The following is an 18,216-nucleotide window of genomic DNA, read 5'->3' on the forward strand; positions in this document are numbered from 1 at the left end:
AAAAGTGTGATATGCCCTGCCCGCAGGAACATAGAGAGAGAAGCCAGAGGCCCCTACCCTCCTAAGCAAAGAAACCAAACCCGTCGGTAAGGTTTAGATAGACTACTGTCAACAGGCAGTTTAGAGTTGTTTACACGGTCACGCCCTTTCACCGAAATAAGGAACATCGACAGAGAGGCGGGTGATGTGACCAGTCGACAGTAGCTACCCCATGACTAGAGATTTCAACATGCACACGAAGTGCCGAAGCCAGTCTGCCGATACTGGCCCAAACTCAAAGATCAATATATATGGACTATATCAAAGTCATAAACAATGATATCTTAGAGATTGAATTATCAGTGAATAAAGCTTTAAATTAGAACACAAAAGTATTCCAAGTAAGTTATCATCCGATAAACTAGTATTATAGTGCAAGAACCATCAAGATCAGCATAATTGGTAAACATAGGAATCACCATCCAACAAAATTCAATAGCAAGTAGATCATCAAGGAAACTCAATGATAAAGTTTAACTATTAAAGATTGCAGACAGAATGCTAAACAACTTACGAAAGATAACTCAAAGAACACAAAGTATCATGGACTGACAAGCAAAATGCTTGCGAATGTATCACCCAAAGGAAATAACATCCAAATCTATCAAAACCAACTCAAGCAATAATCAACAGAACAAAATGAATGTTGCAAAGCAAACAAATATAGTGTTCATGCCAATCATCGCACTAGCCAATCCAGATAGATCCCAGCCAATAACACCAAGGAACTCAAGTTGCCTAAGCAAGTGTCAGCAACATCCTACTGATGTCTCAAACCCAAGAGACCAATCCAGAGCAAACCACAAAGAACATGTGGTATTGCGAAAAGCCAAAAGCCATCAAAGAGAACAATTAACTATCATGAAAGATCGTCAATCAGCCCATCAATGTAGTGATGTATAATCATCGTTGAAGAAAGAATCTACCATCCCGAAGAATAGCAAATAATTCCAAACCAACAATAATCAAGCAAAACTTGTGATAAGGACAATCAACTACCCTAGATGATAGTCAATCATCACCAATGATTGCCAGATGCAAAAACCAACTTCAACATCGAAGCTAATGAGCCAAAATGCCTTCCCCAACAACTTCTAACAAATGGAACAATGAGCATAAAACTCAAAGAACCAAAGCTCGAAGAAGCCTATAGCCAAGTCTTACTTAATAATGATCACGAGTCTCGCATGAACTAACATCAATGCTAAAGAGAAATCATGGTATAACCCACGACATCCACTTTAACACATCCATAAGCTATACTTCATAATGCAAAGCTAATGAAGAGCAGATTTGCATCACTCACAAGCCAAGCACAATGGAGCTATGCTCAACAAGTGATCACCAAACCGATCCTCCATGAATCCATCTATAGAAAACGTAATTCACTTTATAGCAAGCACAAGAAGAATCATCAATGATTGATATATTTCAACTAGAATCCTATAAGGATTCAAAATATTCCAACATCGATCACTAACTCTCCTACTTGTAGAGTTAGCATAGTCCATGACTAAATCACTTTTCAAGGAAAAGCTCAAAGCTCAACCCCTACTAAATAATCTCGTCTAGAACACAACTAACTTAACTTGCCACTCAGTTCATTTGAACGTCAACATAGTTGCTAACTAACAAATGTACGAATGCCAATAACATAAAGCCATAGCCAAATCATCAACACTATCTTCATCAAGACTAATGAAACTCAATATCAATCCTTGGAAGGATATCTCATTTCACTCAAATCTCAATATCAACAATATCAATGACAAGGCATCACTTCAATGCCATCAACATCAGGACAAAGCTAGAAGAAAGTAAGAGTGAATCACCTTCACCTTCCAGCAACCAAGCTAACCCAAGTCGAAGATACTATACTTAGTATCTGAGACCAATCCTTCAGCAATACTCAGTTACAGATAACACTTCCTCAAGGAGTGAATCACCACGTCCAAGACTCAATGAAATCCAACACTATAGACCAAACGTAACCAAATGATATCGACAAAGGAATTGACATGCCAACATGGAAAAACCACGCCAGCCTAATGACACGATCCTCCGCAACACCATCCGGTAAAGCAAGCCCACCACTACTAAATCATCATCGAGCAAAGCAAGTGTCAACGGTCTTTTTTTGACAAAGTCTACAAGTAATCACTAGTCGCAAAGCAACTAACAATCGCCCTTCAACTTGCCTTCACAAGACCCGAACACTAACTCATGTCATCGAGTTATATACTTGTCCAACATGAATATAATACCCCAGGTACGAGATAAAAGTTCATAGACAAGCACAAACTAAATGACCACTCGAATCCAACTCAACCGCAATAAGCTCACTAATGCATTTAGTCAATAGCTCTGAGCATGCCTTGAAGAGGCTAGCTATGTGATCAACACTCAGTCGAAACTAAAGTGAAGACCATGAGATGGACTCATATCGGTACACAACCTCCTCATAGACAAAGCTATAGTACGGGTACCAACATCTCAACCTCAAACAACTAAGTTGGACATCACCATCCTCAGCCAAGGTGCAGGGCCACCAAGACCAAGTCAAGATCAGTGAGAGCTCACTACTCTCATAGAGTCTAACGAAATGCAAGGTGCAAACTATCACCAAGCACAACGCTACAAAAGAAAGGCACAAGGGTCACCTTTCTTAGAAAAGCGCAACAGCCACTTTTCTACACCAACTCTAGACTCTATCCAACTCAATTGTTTTAGCCCCAAAAGTCAGCATCCCTTTCGGGCTGCATCATACAAACTACTTACTAAGATCTAAGCCAATCAAAGTCAACTCCAACCCCTTCACTAGTTTGTACTGGCTTTCAAAAATGGAATGGTTTTCGAGCAAAGTGATCAATAGATCAGCCATTGGAAAAGTCTAAGAAAATTTGTGGAAAATTTTCCATCCTAGAGAAAGAATGACTCTCAATCCAGAATTGCAAACTTTCAAGACTCAACCAACTTCCTCCTACTAACAACTCCACATAGGTTCACCTCAACAAAAATTCTCATGATCCAAAAATATGCTTAAGCATCGAACATCTTTGCCCATCTAACCGATATCCAACACCGTCATCCGCAAAGTGCAAAATGAACATCCAAGGCTTGATCACGAAGACCACATCTTCGGATATCCATATTGCATTAACACTCTTCTTCAATCACCTTCAAGATTCAATGTGAAGTCAAAACACTAACAAGAAAAATGACATGGAAAAATCAAGGTCCAAGGAAAATTCCTCATCACTTGAAATAACAATGCCACCTCCACTAACACAAGTGCTAGTGATGTCAATGCCCCAACTACACATCTTCTCCATCCAACAATCTACTCCAAGTGCTAACGGATCAACAGATGAGCTATAGCAAATGAATGCTACAACCCATTCCTAACACCTTATGGGCAAACCCTCAAGGAAACAAGGTACTAACATAAGCTTAGCATAATGGACCACCATTGAGAATCCAGTCAAAGCTACTACAATGCTACTTCGTGCAAGTAGACTAGCTTCTCCATCAACCACTTTGGGGTTGATCATCATTTACCCAAGCAACTTCGTAAACACATTACTCATTATCACATGGATATGATATAAATCACAATGACTTGATCATCAATTGAGTAACGCAATGAGCAATGCCTATGTCATTACTTCAAACGTTTATGTGAGTATCAAATGCCAACTCGATTCGACAAAATGCAACATAAATGCCACACTCCACCAATAGAGGTTTACGACACCCAACACCACTAACTTTTGTTCACAACATGGACAAGCTCATGCCACTCTCTTTCCGACCAAACTCAAAACTAATCCAACACCAAGCTATTCAAGGAGCAATAGCAAGGTTCCCCGGAAAAGAATTGAGCATTGCAACCCAAGTCTTCCAATAGCGAGCCTAGACAAAATGGTTTAGTGTTTCACCACTATCCATCCCATAACTCACCATTGTAAAACTACCATCTCCAACATGCATCAAGATAGGGACTTATGATTGCATGATGTGAACACAAGCAATGAGTTAACACCTCGTTGCAAATCATCTCTCCAAGAAGAGAAGATGATTTACGTATTTGATCCTCCGTCCCCGATGACTCTCTTTTCGGTCTCATCTTTGACCAAACCTCAAACTTGCTTTTGCACTGCCTTCAGTTCAATCGAAGAAAAGTTTATAAGAGAGCATGGCAATGATTACTTGAACCAATAGACTATTCCCTATAGTCTTGATTGATCCAATCATAATCATGCCTAGGAAGGATCCACTAGTGCCGTGCTAAACAGCTATGGACCAGCCTATTTGCCACTCACAGCAAACCCAGGGAGGTTTGCTTTTCACCCATGGTACAAGGAACAACTCACGGAACCACTAGAACAACTTATGGAACCAATGATAGGCTAACATTAATCCTGCCAACTCAAAGTGTAACCTCGAGTTGCTAATGTGCCTCACTCACGAGCCCAAGCTCAAACTCGTGCAAATGGAACATCTCCAAACCATCCTATGAGCCCAAGCGCAAGCTCACATCATAAGGTACAACAAGGTAACCCAAAACCTATCTGTAAGCCACAAATTTTTCCTTTCCAATTTGCCAGCTTACCTCGCCTATCCGACCAACTCCGCCTTGGCTTGTGCTAAGTTCCCTCGCCAAGGTTCTCGCCTATGGTGCCAGCTCCTACTTGGTTTCAACTACTTACTGCACGAGCAACGGAGTGTTAGCCATCCATCTACGGATTCCCAAATCTTTCCCAATCCCCCTCCCCGGGTTAGACTGGACTTAAGGTTCGGCTACACTCCCCGCAGGCACAAGCAGCCAAGCACACCAAGCCTCCAGATTCCTAACACCCCAAGGTATCACAAGGCTTGATCATGGGACCCTCTAAATCCCAAGCCTTGGGTGCAGCACTTGCTTCGGGACGTCGGGGCGAAACACCGTGGCCTAACGGCCCGGTATGGGTACCTCTACCCCCCCTCTTCCATCCCGAAGGAAAGGCCCAAGCCCCCGGAAGGGCGAGGACCAATGAGCCACAAGGTACTCAAGTGGGGCACCACTCCACCTGAGCCGGGAGCACCGCAATCGGTTTCCCTTTCGGGAGTGGGAGCTGCTCTTGAGCACTTCCTTGGATGGCCCCTCCGGCACCAGCCAAGTCCATGCTCACTCCCACCCAAGGCCCCTCGGTCCCAGTCCCAACCTCAAGTCGGTTTGGAAGCCCAACTGGAGAGTCCCTTCTAAACTGGTTCCTGGACCTCACTATCCCTACTATACTTTTGGAACCCCCTGCAGCCCCCCCCCCCCTGGGAGACGCACGCTTTGGGCTTTCACCCCTTGACCCGTATTAGTATTTGGACTTAGTCTCTGGCTCGATCTCGGACCCGATTTCGGATCCGACTTCGGATTCGGGTTCGGACTCGATCACGGACTCGATCTCGGACCCGATCTCGGACCCGACCTCGGACTCGACCTCGGACTCGGTCTCGGACCCGATTTCGGATCCGGACTCCGTCTCGAACTCGGTCTCGAACTCGGACTCGAACTCGGTCCCCGAGTCGGTCTCGGATTCGATTCCGGACTCTATCTCGAACTCGGTCCTAGAGTCGGTCTTGGACTCGATCCTCGACTTGGTCCCATCCGATGAACTCTTTGTCACTTCGGTCAAGCTTTTGGGGATCCTTTAGCCTACGACATCTCGGGGAGTCGGTTCCTTACACTATCCCAAGGAACCAATTGCGAAGCCTTTGCACCCAAACGTGTACCCACTCGGATCATCGTTTTCATCTCTGCGTATGCAACAAGACTAGTTGCCCAATCTCATTGAATAGTACTCGTTGAGACTCATTCTCTGATACCAAATGTAGCGCACGTGGTTTTGACCCTTTATCCTATGGTGATTTACCATAGGATAACACCACGAAGCGGAACCTAAACCCTCTTTGTGCCACGTGACAGATGCCACGTGTCACATGCCACGTGTCCATGCCACGTATCCTTAGGAACCCAAGGTTCAGGGCCTTGGGCCACTGAACGAAGGAACGGTGCCAAACTCCCAAGCGTGACGCCAAGGAGTGGTGGAACCGGACCACGGAGCAACTCCCGAGCATATAGCCCAAGGAGCGAAGGGACAGGAGCCCGGAGCGACTTGGAACAGTCCTGGAGCAACCAGCATACCAATGCCAGGACCAGCACGCAAAACGGAGCCAAACGGAGTCTGGCGCTATTTCGGCATACCGGTGGCCTAATGTGAGGATATGGGTACTCCACCAGCTAGCATGGAATGGAACTTGGGCTTAGACCCAAGCCGGACGCAGAACAAGGACAGGCACGCAAGCGGGAGCTAGACTATGCCTCAGGTTGGTCGGCCATGCCCGACCTACCCACTATCCCTACTATACATTTGGAACCCCCCACAGCCCCCCCCCCCCTTGAGGAACACACGCTTTGGGCTTTCACCCCAAGCCTCCCTTAGTATCAGGAGTTAGTCTCTGGGACAAGCTCGAAACTTACTAAATATGGAATGTCCTTAGATTGCGAATTTGGACATGGGACAAACACCATTGTGTTCAGGCCGATCTCTACATTCCGTAGATATGCCAAATGAGCAAATCTGGACACTTTCCATAAATAGCATTTGGGACCGAAATGAGACTAACACAAAGGGCATGATAGCGAGGGTGTTTGGCAGACACGGTAAGCTATCATGTAGCGATATTGAGGGACCAATCTCAATACGCGAGGGTTCTTGTCACTAGCCAGTGCAAGACAAAACGAGACGGGAACTCCTTACCGGGCTAAGTATGCTTAGCTAATAACACGTAGGAATTCCGTCCTTATGCTCGTCCGGTCTAAGTACACTCGAAATGCCCAGTTAACTCCACTAGCACAAGAGGGACTGATAAAGGGTCCAGCAATACCGACCTCCTGCCATCGTGGCAGTAAGGTAAGAGTGTCCGTAAGGACTAGTCGACAGGTAACTTTCGATACCCGAAGTCACATGCGCGACAAGCGTCCTTGTATGCCATGTGAAATACATATGTTTGGACTTGCTTGCCATGCCACGTGGTGACAGTCACAACACATTCTTTGTGACTTATATCCTAGTTAATAACTAACTAATGACACAATTTGGCAAACACACCTTACATTGACAATTGTAAGTAGTATTTAAGGACCATACACTTATATGCTATGGAAAAATACTCAAAGTTTATATATTAAAACAGTGATCTTACAAAAATAAATGACTTGTAAGGAAAAAAACAAAAAGAGGGGGTCACTTGGACTTCCCGGGTGGTCACCCAGCCCAGTACTATTCAAGCCCAGGGACGCTTAACTTTGGAGGTCTGATGGGATCCAGTGCCATAGTCACGGTTTGAACCCACTCTGAAATATTTCACACTCCCCCTACTCTTATAGTGTGGGGCAGCTTGATCCAAAGCTGCAGCGTACCTCCACAATCCCGTGTTCTTTCTGGGCGCCAAAAAGCACGCCCGCGGGACATGTGGTACCTCCCCAACAATTCACGAAGACCGCGTTTTGGGGCCCAAAACGCGCGCTGCAAAATGTGGGGTACCTCCCCGACTTTTCGTGAAAAATCGCGTGTTTTGGGCCCCAAAAAAAGCCCGCAGAACACGTGGTACCCTTGCAACTTCTCGCAAAAAATCGCGCGTTTTGGGCCCCAAAACGCGCCCCGCGAAATGTGGGGTACCTCCCCGACTTTTCGTGAAAAATCACGCGTTTCGGGCCCCAAAAAAAGCCCGCGGAACACGTGGTACCTTTCCAACTTTTCGCGAAAAATCGCGCGTTTTGGGCCCCAGACATTCCGGGCCACTTTTTTTTCCCCCTCCCCCCCTTTTCCGTGCCACGTGGCAGGCGGGCAGGGCCTTCCCCCCCTCCCTCACGCACGCGCAGGCTGAAGCTCAGCCTGCGCCTTCTCCGTGCGCTTCGGGCCCGGGAGAGTCCTCCCCCCTGTGAGACACAAAATCCCTAGGCCCCAAAGTGGAGCCGGAAGGGCGCCACATGGTAGTGGCCGAAGCGAGAGCCAAACGAGCGTAACACATTTGGACCAAAAGCTCCGACTTGAAAAGTCAAGAGTGGGAGTGGAACTCCCAACGAAGTGCTCGAGGAACGAGCACGAAGCGAGCAAAAGGCGAGGCTCCAAAAAGGGACCCAAAAGGACCAACACATGATACGAGGGAGTGTCCGAGATGGACTCGAGTGGGAGTCCAAAGTGGAGTCCGAGATGGACTCGAGTTGGAGTCCGAAGTGGAGTCCGAGATGGACCCGAGTTGGAGTCCGAAGTGGAGTCCGAGGTGGACCCGAGATGGACCCGAGTTGGAGTCCGAAGTGGAGTCCGAGGTGGACCCGAGATGGACCCGAGTTGGAGTCCGAAGTGGAGTCCGAGGTGGACCCGAGATGGACCCGAGTTGGAGTCCGAAGTGGAGTCCGAGGTGGACCCGAGATGGACCCGAGTTGGAGTCCGAAGTGGAGTCCGAGATGGACCCGAGATGGAGTCCGAGATGGAGTCCGAGATGGACCCGAGATGGAGTCCGAGATGGAGTCCGAGATGGACCCGAGATGGACCCGAGATGGAGTCCGAGATGGAGTCCGAGATGGAGTCCGAGATGGAGTCCGAGATGGAGTCCGAAGTCGAGACCGAGACCGGGACCGAGACCGGGACCGAGACCGAGACCGAGACCGAGATCGGGACCGAGACCGAAGCCGAGGCCGAGACCGAGCCCGAGCCCGAGTCCGAGTCCGAATCCGAGTCCGAGTCCGAGTCCGAGTCCGAGTCCGAGTCCGAGTCCGAGTCCGAGTCCGGAGCCTGAGAGGGTGAAAGCCCAAAGCGTTCGTCTCCCAGACCCTGGGGGGTTTGGTGAGCCCCAAAAGTATAGTAGGGGGAGGACTGCAGTGGAGCCAGTTTGGCCAGGAAAGGCCAGTTTGGCCCAGGAAGGCCGGACCCAGTGTTGGGTGATGAGCTGCCCACTGGGAAGTCCAAGACTAGAGTGAACACGGACCGACAAGCGGGGTAGCTTGGTGAAGTGTTCAAGAGCCGGCTCTAGTTCCCCCGGGAGATCGACTGGCCGATGCTCCCAGTCCAAGTGTGGGTGGCACTACCTACTTGGATACCTGGTGTGGCTCAACGGAACCCGCTCTAAGCCCATGGCTAGAGCACCTAAAGGCGATAGGTGGGGAGAGTACCCAGGTGGCTCGCGTAAGGCCACGGTGTTCCGAAATGTTGTCCCAAAGGCCCAGACTGTGGAAAGGAAGAGGAGCAGTCCTCTGGGGTAGTGACCAAGGACACAGTCATGTGGTGAGGAAGTCCCAGAGGACCGTGGGACTTAGTGGTCGGGCCTGTGGGCCTCAACCCAGTGGCAGTGTTGGCAAACACGGCCAGGGGCAGAAAGGGACTTGGTAGGAACTGACAAAGGGACTTTGGGGAAGGCAATTCCCCAGGTCTGTGGGCATCCTAAGGATGCTAAGGAGTGGATCTAGGATGACCACTCGTGGACACATGGCCCAGTCTTGGAGAGACAAGGTGGTGATGCAAGTGGTGTTGAACCACTAGTGCAGCAAGGTGAATGGGCATGGCCTTAGCGTAACGGGCCGAGATGTCAGTGGTACCTTTGGGTGTCGGTCTCAGGACCGGACACGTGGAGCACTTGGACCAGGTGCAAGTGTGGAGTGGCATGGATGCCATTCTTGGGGCTAGCAAGTCCCAAGTCCTGAATTGGACTGATGGAGGTTGTGAATGAGACTCCTCCAAGTGGTCAGACATGTGGTTAAGTGACTAAAGTAAAATGGAAAATTTAGTCCCTTACAATTTGGTATCAGAGCTGTTCCTTAGTCCGACTTTTATTGGTGCTCAAGTATATCACCACTAGTGTTGGCATCGGAAGGTCCGAGGAGTGGGCCTATCCTTGAGGAGTAGCAAGTCGGGAAGACATGGCTCTCCATTACAGTTCATGTGTGAACTTGTAGACGAGGTGGTGGATAGAAAAGGGCCAATAATGGAACGACTTTGGGATCTTGGGAACAGTGCAAGGTTTTCCTCATTGAGTTGAGGATGTGATCCGGATGAGCATTTGTCTCAGCAAATTGGCTTAGGTTGTTGTGGTAAACAACTAAAGTTGGGATCACGGGAAAGATAGAGACTCCAAAACAATAAAGGAGTCACAAGATTATCCTCATATAGTTGAGGTTGGTGCTCATGAATGTGAGACCAAAGGTAATGACCGTGGAAGGTCAAATACGGAAGAGGACTCAAGTCCTTGAAATGGTAGCCGGGGCTACCTCTAATAAATGCTGGAACAACCCAAGGAGTTGGGGGTGTATTAAGTGGATGAGTTGGTATTCTCATCACATGGACAAGTAGTCCTAAGGGGCAAAGGTTGCCCCCAAAGAACAAAATCAAGTGTCGGAGTAACACTTGTGAAAATAGTCCTTTTGAGTAGGACCGGAATGCAAGATGTGTATTCCAGTGAGCTAGTGCCTCACAAGTAGGACCTTACGGGTCGGTGGATTAACCAAGTCCAAAACTGCTAGACGACTCAAGTAGAGTCAAGGGATGGTCCTAAAAAGGACTGAATGAAGCATTTGGACTGAGGTGCGTTGTACCCCACAAAGGATGGGGGGGGATCATAGGATCCAAGGATGAGAACAGAGAGTATCTCATCGATGGCAAAATGTGCCATGCTAAAGTTATAGGAAAGGTGTTCCTAGAAGAAAACAACTTTGACATAAAGTTGTGTGTGACCTCTATGGGGTAGTGCTAACAGATGGTTGGCATGAGAAAGAGCGGTGTTGGTCTTGGCAAAGACTTAGACACGAAGGGAAATGTCATAGAGGTAGGCTCGTGGAGCCGATGGTGTGGAGACACCAAATGTGCCAAGGTGTGATACCTTGAGGCTATGTTGGTGGGTTCATGAGAACCCCTTGCCAAAGGAATCCCAATGGAAATGGGAATGGCATAGCCTAAGCTGCAGAGCATGCAGTTGGAGTGTGGTGACCCAGATAGTGATGGAGGTGTGAAAGCACCAAGCAATGAGTTGTAGGACTTGACAACTATGAGGCAACTAAGCAAGAGGTGCAAAATAACTGGTTAAACGGGTAGAAGGTAGCTACCCAAGACTTCTAGTATAGGGAAGTCGGATATACCCTTACGGGGGATAAGTTGCTTATGTTGCGATATAGTAAGTCAATGTCATAAAAGGAAATACTCATTGTCAAGAAAGCCATCATTGGGACACCCGAACACTCTAGAACACCAGAAGGTGGTGTTTGATGTCGCGAGGGCAATGGATAAAGCCCAAGGGACTAAGTCCCTAGCGAATGATGGATAGAAGGTGCTATCCAAATGTCCAAGGTTGCGGAGATAGGAGAGGACTGTCTACCCAAGTTGGACAAAGCCAAAAATGGAATTTTGGCAAGGCTAGTGATGGGCATGTAAAGGCCCATAAGCAACAAGGTGACCCCAGTGTGTGGGATTATAAGCTGAGCATACCCGGATTGAGGAACCACTCCCTGGGCTATTGGGTAGGTTCATCCCTAAAAATACTTGCTAAGGCATGATAGAAAGTGCAAAGCTATCCTCCTGGTCTGGAGGAGAATGACCGAAGGAAAGGTGTGAAGCCAAAGGCAAGTAATGTTGGGATAGAACTGAACCATAGAAATCAAAGGGCATAACCAAGGTTGGTTATGCCAGCTGGGAGTGGAAAATCAAGTGGGGGCTCAAGGGTGTTGCCGCTAGCAACCGTGATGCCATGGAGAGTCTAAAATATGGAATTGTCCATGTTAGACTATATGGCATTTGGAAGGCTTGCAAAAAGGGAGGCCTTAGCAAGCTGAGGGATAGAGTTCCTTCAAGGTTCCCAAAGACGATTCTAGGTAGCGTAGTACCTAGAAAGGCCAAGTGTAAATGGTTCATGGAACGCGCGAAATCAGAGTGGCGCAGCAGAAGCGTGGACTTGAAGCTTGCCATGAGGCAAGGTTATCAAGGTTAGGGAAGTAGTTCCCGAGTGTTCAAAGAGAGGGCTTTGAACGAAAGTCGATGGTCAAGGACTTTCACGCTTATGCAGGAACCATGTTACAATGGTCGGAGAACTTGCCAAGTGAGATTGGCACGTCGGGGGAACAAAGACCCTAGTTGAAGGTGATAACTTCAAAAAGGGTGGGCCATGGGGCCGAGCATGGAGGAGTCCATGCATGATCACAGACATGTCAAGTGAGAGGACTTGGCAGTGTGGAGGAACTAGGTTCCTAAGCTGTGATCAGTAGCGCGCTTTAAAAATAGGTTGGTGCACCGGCGTGGGGAGTCACGCCAGGCATCTTGTGTGATGCCGTCCGTAGATGCATATACGGAGGTTGGGTTCGAGTCCCGACCCTCTAGTGCTTGGGTTCGAGTCCCAAATCACTAGGGCGTGGTGATGGTTTGGAATATGAGGACACTCATATTTCGGTGGTCATGGACTCTCAGTGGGGAGACTGGTTTGGGCACACCGCCAAGCGAGGGATGCCTCGGAGTCGTGATGCACGGTTAGATTGCTTAGTGTGAAAGCTCAGCATATCTAACTTGAACACTTTGGTGCAAGTGGCACCAAGGTCGTGGTGAGTGAGATGGGGACACCTAATCTCAGTTGCTATGAACCCTTGGCCGTAAGGGCTAGCTTGGGTGCACCGCCAAGTGTGGGGGATGCCCCCGGGGTTATAGTCAACAATTTGGAGGTCTAGAAGACCAAGTACCTCTTGGCAACTCTGTTAAGGTGCCAAGGTGAGATCACTAGGTGATCTTATGGCCAGAAAAGGACAAGGTCCTTGGTTGGCTAAGGAATGAAGTTCCTGGTTCAAAATATTGAAATTGAACTGTTTAAGGTGGTGTGGCTTGGTCGTGATAACCAAGTGGGAAGAGCACCTAAGGGAAATAAACTATGTCCGTGCGATGGCATAGTGAGTCCGAGGAAAGTAGTCTCTATAAAAGACCCATGGGAGGGTCACGAAGTTGGGCCGTGGATAGAGCCCATAGCAGAAGATGCTAAAGAGACGTACTAGGGGTGAACATCCTCCGGACTTGGCAAAGAAGAGTCTTTGCTATGGAACCGAAACAATACCTCAAGGAGGGAGGTAGAGATTTGATGTTGCTTGGTGCAACAATCAACGGATAGGAGCAAAAGATGAGTGGCCAAGATAGGGCCGTGGAATCCCTTGGAAGGAATCCAAGCGACAAAGTTAGGCGAGGAACACTAATGTGTTGGACGCTAACAAGTTGCGGGAAAGGAAGTGTGTTTCCAAGGAGGGATTCCGAATTGCTCCGATTTGGCGAAAGTGGAAGCTCCAAGGGAGGGAGCGGTAAGGTAGCCAAATGATAGGGCGATGAACAGCCCTAGCACAAAGTATGATAACTAGAACTTTGGCACGAAATAGAAGAGAGGATGATGGTGCCCTCGAGTAGAGAACTTCCTAGGATGGGAAGTGGAGTTGCACAAAAGGTGCAAGGCAAGGTGTCGGAGACACCTAGGAAATTGACTCCAAGAAGTCAAAATTCAAAGTTCCAAAGTGCAAAGGTTATATCGATGGAAATTGAGACTACTCGAGAAGGAGTAGTGGGATTGACTTAGAGAAGGGTCTCTAAGAGGTTTAGCGAGAACTAAACCAATAAAAGGAGAGAACCACTCCATGTGGTCCAATCAGTCTCTAAGTTGGGGAGACTACCCTCCTTAGAGGATAGGCAAGGCATGGTGAGCCTTTGGTGTCAAACCATTGAGGCATATGCAAAAGGCATGGTGAGCCTTCAATGTCAAACCATTGACAAATATTGGCTAGGTGCCAAGGATGGAAATGGTAACACATACGAGTGTTACTTTACAAAATGGTTTACCGTTCGATGAGGACATCGAACTTCATCTATGGGTGGTGGAGTTGTGAGACACAAAATCCCTAGGCCCCAAAGTGGAGCCGGAAGGGCGCCACATGGTAGTGGCCGAAGCGAGAGCCAAACGAGCGTAACACATTTGGACCAAAAGCTCCGACTTGAAAAGTCAAGAGTGGGAGTGGAACTCCCAACGAAGTGCTCGAGGAACGAGCACGAAGCGAGCAAAAGGCGAGGCTCCAAAAAGGGACCCAAAAGGACCAACACATGATACGAGGGAGTGTCCGAGATGGACTCGAGTGGGAGTCCAAAGTGGAGTCCGAGATGGACTCGAGTTGGAGTCCGAAGTGGAGTCCGAGATGGACCCGAGTTGGAGTCCGAAGTGGAGTCCGAGGTGGACCCGAGATGGACCCGAGTTGGAGTCCGAAGTGGAGTCCGAGGTGGACCCGAGATGGACCCGAGTTGGAGTCCGAAGTGGAGTCCGAGGTGGACCCGAGATGGACCCGAGTTGGAGTCCGAAGTGGAGTCCGAGATGGAGTCCGAGGTGGACCCGAGATGGACCCGAGTTGGAGTCCGAAGTGGAGTCCGAGATGGACCCGAGATGGAGTCCGAGATGGAGTCCGAGATGGACCCGAGATGGAGTCCGAGATGGAGTCCGAGATGGACCCGAGATGGACCCGAGATGGAGTCCGAGATGGAGTCCGAGATGGAGTCCGAGATGGAGTCCGAGATGGAGTCCGAAGTCGAGACCGAGACCGGGACCGAGACCGGGACCGAGACCGAGACCGAGACCGAGACCGAGATCGGGACCGAGACCGAAGCCGAGGCCGAGACCGAGCCCGAGCCCGAGTCCGAGTCCGAATCCGAGTCCGAGTCCGAGTCCGAGTCCGAGTCCGAGTCCGAGTCCGAGTCCGGAGCCTGAGAGGGTGAAAGCCGAAAGCGTTCGTCTCCCAGACCCTGGGGGGTTTGGTGAGCCCCAAAAGTATAGTAGGGGGGAGGACTGCAGTGGAGCCAGTTTGGCCAGGAAAGGCCAGTTTGGCCCAGGAAGGCCGGACCCAGTGTTGGGTGATGAGCTGCCCACTGGGAAGTCCAAGACTAGAGTGAACACGGACCGACAAGCGGGGTAGCTTGGTGAAGTGTTCAAGAGCCGGCTCTAGTTCCCCCGGGAGATCGACTGGCCGATGCTCCCAGTCCAAGTGTGGGTGGCACTACCTACTTGGATACCTGGTGTGGCTCAACGGAACCCGCTCTAAGCCCATGGCTAGAGCACCTAAAGGCGATAGGTGGGGAGAGTACCCAGGTGGCTCGCGTAAGGCCACGGTGTTCCGAAATGTTGTCCCAAAGGCCCAGACTGTGGAAAGGAAGAGGAGCAGTCCTCTGGGGTAGTGACCAAGGACACAGTCATGTGGTGAGGAAGTCCCAGAGGACCGTGGGACTTAGTGGTCGGGCCTGTGGGCCTCAACCCAGTGGCAGTGTTGGCAAACACGGCCAGGGGCAGAAAGGGACTTGGTAGGAACTGACAAAGGGACTTTGGGGAAGGCAATTCCCCAGGTCTGTGGGCATCCTAAGGATGCTAAGGAGTGGATCTAGGATGACCACTCGTGGACACATGGCCCAGTCTTGGAGAGACAAGGTGGTGATGCAAGTGGTGTTGAACCACTAGTGCAGCAAGGTGAATGGGCATGGCCTTAGCGTAACGGGCCGAGATGTCAGTGGTACCTTTGGGTGTCGGTCTCAGGACCGGACACGTGGAGCACTTGGACCAGGTGCAAGTGTGGAGTGGCATGGATGCCATTCTTGGGGCTAGCAAGTCCCAAGTCCTGAATTGGACTGATGGAGGTTGTGAATGAGACTCCTCCAAGTGGTCGGAGGTGTGGTTAAGTGACTAAAGTAGAATGGAAAATTTAGTCGCTTACACCCCCTTCCTCCCTCCGTCGCACGGCAGGTGGGGGCCCCTCCCCTTTCCCGCCGCGTGACGCTGGCCCTTGCCAAGCAGCCGTGCCGCCCCCGAGGCTCGCCTCCCTTGGAAGCCCGGAGGACCACACTGCTGCCTCCCTCCCCCTCGCCCGACAGGCGTGCGGATGTGGTCCCAAGGCCATGCCCATGGACCGCACAGCACGACTCTGCCAAACGCTGGAGTGGGTGCCAGGGAAGCCACGCCGAGGCTCTCCGCAGCTGAGAACCCTTGCACAACCCCACCCCCCATCAATACTGGGGAGGCCCCCCCCACGCCACCGGCCAAAGGCCACAAGCACTCACACATGCGACACTGCCCAGGCATTCCACGTCGGGAGTTCCGCGTCTGGATCGCCGATCGGGTAACACCTGGACGGATGCTGCACGTGCTTGCCACCAGAGCAGCTGAGCACCGTTTCCTTCGGCCGGTGGGCACGGGAAGCCCACAAGGTGAGGCACACAAGGGGAGCCATCGAAGCGCCACGACATGACCCTGGCAAGCGAGCCAACTCTCGTTTGTATGGGAAGCAGAGCTGGGCAGCCGCAGTTCAACCCCAGCTGCCCGAGAGCCTCCACTCCCCACCCATCATCCTACAGGTAAGAAAGTCCCTCCTCTTTCTGGGACAACAGCTTTTGGCTATTTGTCCCAGTCCGAGTTCAAGCTTGAGCGTGAGCAGGAGCCAAGTCCAAACGCGAGCCCGAGCAAAAGCCCGAGTACGTGCTCAAGCCTGACTTCCAGCCCATGGACACGTGGCATGTGACACGTGGCATCTGTCACGTGGCACAAAGAGGGTTTAGGTTCCGCTTCGTGGTGTTATCCTATGGTAAATCACCATAGGATAAAGGGTCAAAACCACGTGCGCTACAACGCTAAACTCTAACTATGAGAACAAGCCAAAGGGCATGCCACGTGTCAATGTGACACACATTGAAAACCATAAAACTCACCAAAGCACATGCCACGTGTCAATGTGGCACACATTGAAAACTATAAAACTCTGAGCACAAACCAAAGTGCATGCCATGTGTCAATGTGGCACACATTGAAAACCATAAAACTCTATGAGATCAAACCAAAGGCCATGCCACGTGTCAAAATAAAACTCGGATATATCCAGGGCCAGACACATCTGGGGCCCGGCATATCGGGTGCCCGACATGTTCGGGGCCCGACATATCGGGTGCCCGACATGTCCGGGGCCCGATATATCGGGGCCCGGACATGTCTGGGTGCCCGATATGTCCGGGGCCAGACATGTCCGGGGGCCCGACATATCGGGTGCCCGACATGTTCGGGGCCGGAGATATCGGGGCCCGGACATGTCCGGGGCCCGACGTATTGGGTGCCCGACATGTCCGGGGCCCGATATATCTGGGGCCCGGACATGTCCGTGGCCCGACATGTCCGGGGCCCGACATCTCTGGGGCCCGACATATCGGGTGCCCGACATATCCGGGGCCCGACATGTCCGGGGCCGGATATGTCGGGGCCCGGATATGTCTGGGTGCCCGACATGTCCGGGGCCCGATATATCTGGGGCCGGACATATCGGGTGCCCGACATATCTGGGGCCCGACATGTCCGGGGCCCGACATATCCAGGGCCTGAGGTATGCCACATGGCATACAAGTGCAGAAGAGGTACCTTCCAATGTCATGTCACGTGGCATACAACCTCAAAGGTGCCACCTCTCCAAGGGTTTGTCACGTGACATGCAACCTCCAAGATGCCACCTTTCCAAGGGTTTGCCACGTGGCATCCATAGGTACCACCTCTCCAAGGGTTTGTCACGTGGCATGCAACCTCCAAGATGCCACCTTTCCAAGGGTTTGCCACGTGGCATCCATAGGTACCACCTCTCTAAGGGTTTGTCACGTGGCATGCAACCTCCAAGATGCCACCTCTCCAAGGGTTTGCCACGTGGCATCCATAGGTACCAACTCTCCAAGGGTTTACCACGTGGCATGCAACCTCCAAGATGCCACCTCTCCAAGGGTTTGCCACGTGGCATGCTATAAGTACATAAAAGTATGCCACGTGGCATGCCACCTCATCCAAACCATCCGTCTGAATGCCACCTTCTAAAAGGTATAGCTCATGGCATATAAATTGCTCAAAATGTATGCCACGTGGCAAACCCTACCCTACCCTAAACCCTAAACCCTACACTTGCACATGGCATAGTGTTGCGTTCCATACATTGAGCCCGTGTGCCATCTTTAGAGCACGTGGAATAACACGTGGCGATATAATTACTACGAAAAAAAACAACTCAAAAACATCCAACTTTAGCCGAAATATGAGTTGGCAACACTACATTTACTACCATGACACCAAGCTCGAAATATG

General features: G+C 50.2%; 1 non-coding gene across 1 annotated transcript; it reads right to left on the bottom strand.

The window, feature by feature from the left end:
- Positions 1–7,311: 7,311 nt before the first annotated feature.
- Positions 7,312–7,430, bottom strand: LOC112350667. Its single transcript, XR_002993844.1, has one exon. It is a non-coding gene; the product is annotated as a 5S ribosomal RNA (ribosomal RNA).
- Between the last annotated feature and the right edge of the window lie 10,786 nt (positions 7,431–18,216).

The sequence above is a fragment of the Selaginella moellendorffii genome, unplaced genomic scaffold (genome assembly GCF_000143415.4).
Source record: "Selaginella moellendorffii unplaced genomic scaffold, v1.0 SELMOscaffold_52, whole genome shotgun sequence".
NCBI lineage: Eukaryota > Viridiplantae > Streptophyta > Lycopodiopsida > Selaginellales > Selaginellaceae > Selaginella > Selaginella moellendorffii.